Consider the following 9662-nt stretch of genomic DNA (forward strand, 5'->3'; position numbering starts at 1 on the left):
AAAGGCTAAAAAATGTATTCTGATCACTCCACACTACTACAGTAACATGGAGTCCTATGTGCTTCTGTCCTCAGAGGAAACAGGATAAAACAGGATAAATGGTATTTACTCCAAGAGGAAAAAAATGAAGTAGGTCTTTTGTAAAAAATCTCTTCACAATCAGGCTGCCTTGCTTGATTTTAATAGCTAGGTGACAAGGGGTAACAGAGTAAGAAATCTCAATTTGCTCAATTTGGTTTTTAAAGTATTTTTTCATTACATTGGGGATTTTTCCTTGAGATTTCATTCACAGAGCTATTTAGAATTTAGAATAAAATGTCTTTACTTTCAGAAACAAGTACTTTCAAATAGTTGATAATCTCGTTTCTCAATTTTAGTTTGTTTTTGTTTTAATTCTATACTTTCAGCATAAAATATTCTTTGATCATTTCTGAAAAAAAACCATAGCCGTAAAAGTGAGGAGCAAATTCAGATTGTAACAAACTGGGGAGAGAATAATGGTCAATTAGCAGTAGTAATGGTATTTATTAACTGCTCACTGTACTGTACTGGGCACTGGTACTAAGATCTGAGGGAGAATACACCACCCTGACTTCCATTGCCAGGGCAAACCATTGCTGCTGCTGAAAAACAACTCTAGCTTATGTACTGTTGGAGCTAAGACATACCTTTCCCCTCTAAACTATTGGTGTCTAAGTAATGCTTGCTTAAGTGGCAAGCGACTAGACAAAATGTTCTACTGTGTTTCATGGACAAAGCAGGCAACATGCACAAGAGATTCTCTTTCACAGACACTCACGCTCACCGCCAGCAGTGGCATCATAAGGCTGAAGTACTCTACTATGCTGACATTAAACTTTATATATGTCAGCATTAGCGGCAACAATTTTGAGAACTAGTTTTCAGTTTCTAATAGGATGCAAGGCACGTGTCCTGATTAAGCAGTAATCAACCACTCTAAACTTTTCCCAAAATCCCATTAGAGGGTTGCTTCTAATTTAAATCGTTTCCTTAAGAGCCACATGACTACTTATGTGAATTTTATTTCTTTCAGGACAGCCTTTTTCTATCATATCTTGGGTTAACTCTTTAGGATTTTTACAATGTGAAAATCGTCAACCCAAAATGACTAAGGAAAGGTCAGGAAGCTTCAGAACTAATCTGAGTAGCTCCTCAAAACCAAATCTGTACTACCCCAATTATCTGAGCATTCTGACAACAACTGGTACATTTAGTTGTAGGTGCATGTGCATGCAGTTTTTTCAGTAGAAAAAGCATCCTGATATTTCATTTTCGTTGGTATTGTTCTGACTACTTCAGTCCCTGAATTGGGAGGCCTCCCAGAAAGGCTGTGCTTCCTGCACCCTAAAGAGAGGCTCAGGCTCAACATTTGAAAATTTGTACTTATTTCCCTGCCAGCCTCCTTATTTTCCCAGTCTAGCGTCTTTCCATCATTTGCCGTGCTCTTCCAGGCCATGAGAAATGCTCCCTGTCAAAGTTATTTGGGAAAAATCTTTAACCAATATCTCTTTCCTTCCTCCTTCCTTCCTCCCTTTCTCCTCTAACCACTTTTTTCTTGAGTTTTGAAAAATATGCCTATTCCACGGCAATTTTAAGTTTCTTGAAGGCATGATCCTTGATTTTTACTTAAAGAATGTACAGTGCCTAGCAAAGCATCACATAAATTATAGCCGTTAATACATCAACACAGTACTATTGCTGGAAGGTCCAAATGAAACCTGCTTGAGAGGCATAACCCTGCTATTATGTGTATATATCACTGAATTGATTTTTGGATCTAGCAATCCATCGATCAATGCTATCTATTGAGCAGTTACTGTGTGCAGTATACCGCACTAAGCACTTGGGAAAGTACCAACAGGGTTGGTAGACGCGATTCCTGCCCACAAGGAAACTATAGTCTACATGGGGAGGCAGATATTTAAATGAATTAAGGATAAGGGAAATAGTGGAGTAGAACATTTATGCATATTGTGAGGTTGGGATGAGTATCAAAGTGCCTAAGGGATACACAGCCAAGTTCACAGCAGGGAGGGCAGATAAGGGGTGGGGAAAGGGCTAAGTCTGGGAAGGCCTTTTGGAGGAGATATGAGGGTTTTGAAGATGAGGAGAATGGTGGACTGGCAGATATGAAGGGGGAGGGAGTTCCAGACGAAAAAGGTACAGAGAAGAGGTAGGTGTTAGAGGAGCAGAATTTATTGGTTGGGCTGTAGTAGGAAATCAGGAGGAAGGAGGAAGGAAGGAGGGAGCTGATTGAGTGCCCTGAAGCTGATGGTGAACAGTTCCTGTTTATTGTGGCGATGGATGGGCAACTGTTGGAGGTTTTATGTCTTCTACTGTGGAAGTGGCACTGTTTACAAATAAATAAAATACATACTTTGCTTGGGTAACCTATAAAAATGCTAAAAGCCCATAGGAGAAGGTAGGCTCAATATGAGATTACACTGGAATGGCTCATCACTTAGACACAGGCTGTACAGAGGCAAAGGAAAAGCTGTCAAACAATTGAAATATGAATTTTGGCGCAGGAGTACGATTGCAGTCTTTGGTTAAGTCCAAATGCATTCATGTAGGTGTGATTGGTTGTGATTGGTGCAATGTATCCTACTCCATTCCAGTACCTTTTTGTGAAGAAAACTGTTTTGAGGACCGCAAATGTCCCGCGACTGCATTGCCATTATATTCCCAGTGGAGTGTTCAGATTAATGTGCCACACCCTTTACTCAGGTTTCAGTTGTTCGTGCAGATTATAGCACTCTTATCCAAACATACACTTCAGGCTGTGCCAGTTAGACATCGACGCCAGGTGCCAAGAAGTCAGGGCTGTCTGCAGAAATCATACACAATCACTCTATAAATAAGGCCCAGATTTGGAGAGTTCGAAACAAAACATCAAAAGTCAGTGAGTCTACACGGAATGCAGTTGCACTGAGAATCACATGACTATATTTGTCAGGGAAGTAAGAAGCCAACAACGGTGATCTTTTAATTTATTTTTGGTGGCAGATAATACAGACTGGGCACCTGGAAAATAGAAAAAGCCAAATCCAATTTGGCCCTGTCTAAGATTTCCTGCGGTTGTCAGTAGGTACGCCAAGAGGAAAGACATGCTTCCTCCAACAGAAGAGAAAATGCAGGAAGCAAAAAGGGGGCTTGGGGGAAAGTCAACAGGATTGTGATTATTTAGCCTTAAAACCTGAAAGCTCTGTGGGGAGGGGTCCATACATAGGTGACAATGCCATTATCCCCACCTCTTTTTAAACTGAACACACAGGCACTTTTGTCTCAGGTCTCAGACAATTAATCAATCAATCAATCATATTTACTGAGTGCTAACTGTGCACAGGGCACTGTACTAAGCACTTGGGAGCGTACAATATAACAATGTAATAGAGTCAGTAGACATGTTCCCTGCCCACAATGAATTTACAATGTAGAGGGGTGGAGAAAACCCCAAATGGTTGCTGTGAGCTCTTTGAAGACTGTCTTCTCAGTCTCCGCTCCCACTAAAATCTCTCCCCGATTTCCAGTCTCACACTCAAAGTGAGTGGTTGGCACCTAGGGTTCTGTCAACAACAAAAGCAATTGTTCCTTAGACTTTGCTGAATAACTCCATACGCTTGTCCATATCTCAGGATCATAAAAAGCTGGAATTAGATCTTAAATGTCATCATAAATGGTCAATTTTGCTTTTTCAATGGGGGTAGATATTCACAACTGTCGATTAACAAGGGTTTGGGGGGTTTATATGAGGATTTTAAAAAATCCATGTTCTGTTTTTCATAACCACAGATATTTGGAGCTGGCTGCACATTCAATTGGATCCATATGTAAACCTTACATCTCGAACAGCTATTATTACAGCCTTTCAGATAGATTCAAAACATCTTTCAGGAGATAAAAGTCCTTAACCAGCCTGAAAACTTTCCACTGGCCATTCCAACATTTCCCAGCGTTCTGGTGAAGACGCATCTCCCATCCAAAGGCTAACAGAGGACAGAACTGATTATGTGGGTCATAATTCTGATTTATAAAAAAGTGTTTACTTTCCCAGAGCCAAATGCTTTTAGGTGCAGCCTAATTTATTCTAGGCCTGTCCTAATTTGCATAGCTCTGTTTTCACGTGTTGGACTGTGTTCAGGGGGAAAGTAAGAATATTTTCTAACCGGAATATAGCGACAAAATAATTTTCATCCTGTTCTGGGAGTTTATCTTCTACCAGAACTGAGTGTGGCCTGTTCTGGTTAACTTCCACCCCTAGCTGTGTTAGACTGTTAGACAGTAGGAAGGAAATGTAAATGAATGCTACAACTGGGCCTTTCCTCAATCCCGACACCTTTTTAAGGTAGTGTCACCTTCTCTTTAGTATTATACTCTTAAATAACTCTGGCTCTCTGTTCCATAATAAACATAGGTGCAAAGAGTCAAGTCCTTTATTTTTATGCAAATGGAAATAGTATCTAATAATTATCTAATAGCAGTAAGGTACTATCAAAGGCTAAAAGAGATTTTCAGAAAGCCCCATTCTTGGTAAACCTTCTGAATCAGCTTCCTCACTGGTCACCCTGCCTCCGACGTATCCCCTCTCCAGTTCATGCTTTCATTATGGCCCATGGGGGTGAAGCATAACCTAATGACACCATATGAAATGGGGGTGGTTGGCCAATTTTTCCCCACCACAGGGACGCCAGATGCCTTTCTGGAATGACACAGGTAAAGCCGTGCAAGGTGAGCGGAGAAGGGACTTCTTGAGAGCTCTTGCAATTCTGCAAGTTTTCCCCCAAAAGGCACTGATGCCTTGATGATTTTATGCTCCCGATCATTTTTCATTTGCTTTATTAATCTGGTTCACTATTCATCTCTCCACCATGAAGGAGTACTATTTAAAATACTGAAGGGCAGGGTTTTGAAGTCTTTTATATCTCTAACCCCAAAGATGCTGGAGGAATGAAATGAGGCACTCATACTTAGACATTCTCTCAGACCCTTTCTTTACTCTTACTCAACCAAAGATTCCCTTGAGAACAGTACTGTTAGAAAACAATTAAATATATGTTCCTGACTTGTCTTCCCCTTTAGATAATCTCCCTGAGGCCCAGCGCTTAGAACAGTGCTTTGCACATAGTGAGCACTTAATAAATGCTATCATTATTATTATAAAAATCATACTTTCTCTAGTGTCAGCAACTCTCTCCCTTGGGTCGGTAAGTCTCCCTCTGGTACCCTGCCCTTACAGGTGGTAGTCAGAGGTGTGTAGTCACAACATGCAAGTCATGTAATATGAGCCCAACAGAATCCCAAAAATGTGCCAATTCCACCGTACAATAAAATATCAAGTTTATTAAAATGTGCCTTCGTTATATGTACTTTCTTTGAGCAGGGGTGGGGCAGGTTTTGCTGCCTAATCACATGCCACTTCAGTGCAGCCAACACTGCTTTGTTCCTCCTGTCATGTCATGGCTAGTTGAGGAATACAACTCAATTCAAGCTGTGTTAAAATAACTTTAGTGCAGGCCCAGAAATTGTGCTGGTGGGCTGGGACCCAGAGCACGGGACACTCAGGGGTGGAGGGAGCCTGGCTCATTTTAGTTATGGAACTGTTGCGGAACTGCAGGATGTGGGAGGCAGGCAGGAGTAAGAGGAATGGTGAATTCGGAACAAAAATAAGGCACTTGATGCTAAAGCCATCAGCTTTTGGTCCACAGCAAAGATAATGGCTGCTGCTGCTCCTGATATTCTATGTCCATTCGCTACTAACAGATGTTCCAAGGAAGCCGGGAAGACCCTTAGTGTAGGCCCTATTTGCTTTTGTTGAGGAATGTGACATGATGTGAGAGAAGCAGCGTGGCTCAGTGGAAAGAGCACGGGCTTTGGAGTTCAAATTCCGCCTCCACCACACGTCTGCTGTATGACCTTGGGCAAGTCACTTAACTTCTCTGAGCTTCAGTTACCTCATCTGTAAAATGGCGATTAAGACTGTGAGCCCCACGTGGGACAACCTGATCACCTTGTATCCCCCTCAGCGCTTCGAACAGTGCTTTGCACATAGTAAGCGCTTAACAAATACCATTATTATTATTATTCTGTTCCTACTGCAAGACTTACTAAATCCTTCTCCGTGCCTCTGTTGCTAATACATCTTTTTTGGGTTTTTGTCAAATGAGAGGGCTAATCTTGCCTCTCAAAAGAGTTTCGGGAAAAGTTCTCAACATAGTAGAAGTAATTAGGATAAACCTCCCTTGTTGGGGAAACTCTGGCAGAAGTTAAACTTTTTTTTATCTGAAGCTATTGTTTAACTAGAATCTTCACATTTTCCTTTCCATAAACAATAGAAACATGAATATGCCCCCATCACCTGTTTTTCTGTGATGTGTTACCTTCATGAAAATTAAAGGCACATTAGTGAATATACTTAATGATGAAAAATACAAAGTGTGTGTGTGTGCGTGAGAGACAGTTATGTGTATTTGTGTATCAAACATGTGTATCAAAAATAAAGGCACATTAGTGAATATACTTAATGATGAAAAATACAAAGCGTGTGTGTGTGCATGAGAGAAAGTTATGTGTATTTGTGTATCATACAATATATCAGGCCCAGGGGGTTAAAATAAAAAGATTTTGTCTCTTTGCTACTTCACAGATCAATGAGAAATAACTTCTTTCTTTAAATCTACCAAAAGAAAGTGTTCAAAAGGCAAAGTGGGGAAACTGCTAAAATAGAAACAGATTATGGCAAAAGCAGTTATTCTACTAGACGCCAAATGATCAGGCATTCGGTCTGCAGCAAGATTCTTCTAAAAAACTTTCCATTCTGGGCTTTCTGCTAGATAATAGGTTTTACTCATTGGACCATTACATACACCAGAACCTTTTACTGCTTTTAGGTAAAAAAAAAAAATTCCCTCAACAAAAGCAGCATCTTTAGTTTGCCCACAGTGTGCACTGCACTTTACAACATTTTGGACGGTTTCAAAGTGGTGTCCTACAGTGTGGAAGGATGGAAAAATGGGAGAGTGGGAGCCACTGTGGAGTGTGGGGAGGAAGCAGGAGGGGCCAAACTGCCTACTTACTTTTGGATGTGTTGACTGGCTTCTTTTCAGCTCTAGGCAGATGGGCACATTGTAACTGGCACTGCTGTATTATTGTTACTCTCCCTATGAAGTGTCAGCCAAGGTAGACCTATTGCAGATTTTCAGCTGCAGTCTTCTTTTTTTCCCTAAGCTAGGAATGACTTTTTTTTTCAACCTGAAAAACATTATGGAATATTTTGTTCTGCCATGAAAATACAAAATAAACTTCAAATGTTTTTTTCCTTTTAGAACTCTTAAGTATGAGTAGTGATGCGCTACAATTTCTGATGACACACAGCCTTCCAGATGATGACAGGGTGGCATCTGGTTGTGGATCCTTAAGGTAGAAAACTGGAAGTTACACCCACCAATAAATGCACTTCGGAAATTTCATTTTGCATCTACAGCCAGCTGCAATGCTGAGGAAATAAAAAAAAGCATGATCTAGCCCACTGTTTGGTAGGGACTGTCTCTATATGCTGCCAACTTGTACTTCCCAAGCGCTTCGTATGGTGCTCTGCACACAGTAAGTGCTCAATAAATATGATTGATTGATTGATTGGCAACCTCTGGCTGAAGGAGAAACAAAGTGAAATCTTTGCGCTGTAGAAGAGCCAATCATACAGTTTAAACATACAATAAGGTAGCTTCCCTCACTGCAATTTTAACGATTTGAAAAAACCTAATCCCCCGATTCACTAACACCCCCACAGAATGATCTATGGCTGTCCAGTTTTATAGGGCCCCGATATGATACACAGGGCCACTACATCATGATACAAATGATGAGAAGCAGCGTGGCTCAGTGGAAAGAGCCCGGGCTTTGGAGTCAGAGGACATGGGTTCAAATCCCGCCTCGGCCACTTGTCAGCTGTGTGACTCTGGGCCTCAGTTCCCTCATCTATAAAATGGGGATGAAGACTGTGAGCCCCATGTGGGACAACCTGATCACCTTGTTACCTCCCCAGCGCTTAGAACAGTGCTTTGCACATAGTAAGCGCTTAATAAATGCCATTATTATTATTATTATGTAATGTGATTATATCACTGCACTGCCTAGTTGTTTCTAGCAGCAGCTATTCAGAGCGACAGCTCTTGCAGCCAGCAGTGTGGGTAGGGTGGCGGGGGGAGATGACAGTTCAAGTGGAAGGGAAGGGGAAGGAGAGGGGAAGCAGAGGGGATAGGAAATGATGGGAGCAGCATGGGTCCAAGCAGTGTGAATCTGGCCCACCCAGAACACTCCCCAACCCACCTCCCATTCCATCTGTTCCCCCCCTCAACCCCCACGGTCTGAGCCTAAGGCCCTGGGTGATGGTTTAAATGCCTCCTCCTCCCCCTCACCTGGTTCAAGGGCCACAGTTGGTTCCACAAAGAAGCAGATATGCTTTCAATCCACAGGCTGCAGACCCTTGACTCAGAGGAGGTTTCTTTTTCAAAGTAAACCTTAAACAATAATAAATCAGCATCTGAAATATGAATATTTCATTCTCTAATCAAGAGGCTGCTGAAGTTTAGAAGAGTATGGTTTTTCACGAACATCCATAAACAAATCTGGTAATTCTTCATTCTTTAAATGTAATTATCCCTACCAACAACACGATACAGAGGGGTGGCTTGAGCAACTATAAAATTACGAATCTTGATTTCTAGACTGTGGGATTAACAGGGAAAATTGTTTAGTTTTCAACTGAGGAGTTTAAATGGGGGGGGCGGGGGGGGGAAGAACTGAAAATACCCAAATAGGGCATTGGCAGTCAATGTCAAAAAAAGAACATTAGAAGCGTTCTTGGTTAAACTATGGAAGAAGGGTTTGTAAAGAAGTCAGTGGCTTGATAACCCTCTAGTGACTTTAACTTCTATCACCTTTACAACATCATAAGTGAAAAATCCTTTTTTTCCGTGCAAGACAGTACATGAAAACATGATCTTTCAAAAAAGACACTTTTTTGTCAATCTTTGATGAAGAAACTAGAAAAGCTTCTGCAACATGAACATCCTGAAACTGTACTGTCTTTTGGAGCTGCAATTAGCCAACTCAAAGAATTTGAATTTAAACAAGCGGGCAGTTAGGGATTGATCTGACTATGGAATATTACAAAATGGATATTCAAAAAAACAGGAAAATGAATAGACAACTAATGAAAAGCCAATAATGCAGACCCCTACAGGGGGCCTAATATGGGGAACTAAATAGTGTTCAGCTTTACTATGTCAAAACACAGGTCTTAAACCTTTTTCAAATGTCTTTGGAGATGCTTTGTTTTAATTCATGATTGATTTTTGAACTGGGAGAGTCTAATTATATGGCCCATTCTCTTTTGGGCCCAGATTCAATTAAAAATTCACAGAAAGATACAAATGAAATATTTAGCTTATGATACAATAATCCATAACCAGCCTGAGACAAATTTCATTCCCAACACTGAATTATATTTACATATGTGCATCTTATATTTGCTCATGATATCCACAATGTTAATTAAATCACTTTATAATTGGAAAACAGCCTTTATTTAATGCATATGACTCAAAGTTGGTCTTTTGCCCAACACCACATAACAAAAGTCA

This window comes from Tachyglossus aculeatus, chromosome 19 (assembly GCF_015852505.1).
Source record: "Tachyglossus aculeatus isolate mTacAcu1 chromosome 19, mTacAcu1.pri, whole genome shotgun sequence".
In the NCBI taxonomy this organism is placed as follows: domain Eukaryota; kingdom Metazoa; phylum Chordata; class Mammalia; order Monotremata; family Tachyglossidae; genus Tachyglossus; species Tachyglossus aculeatus.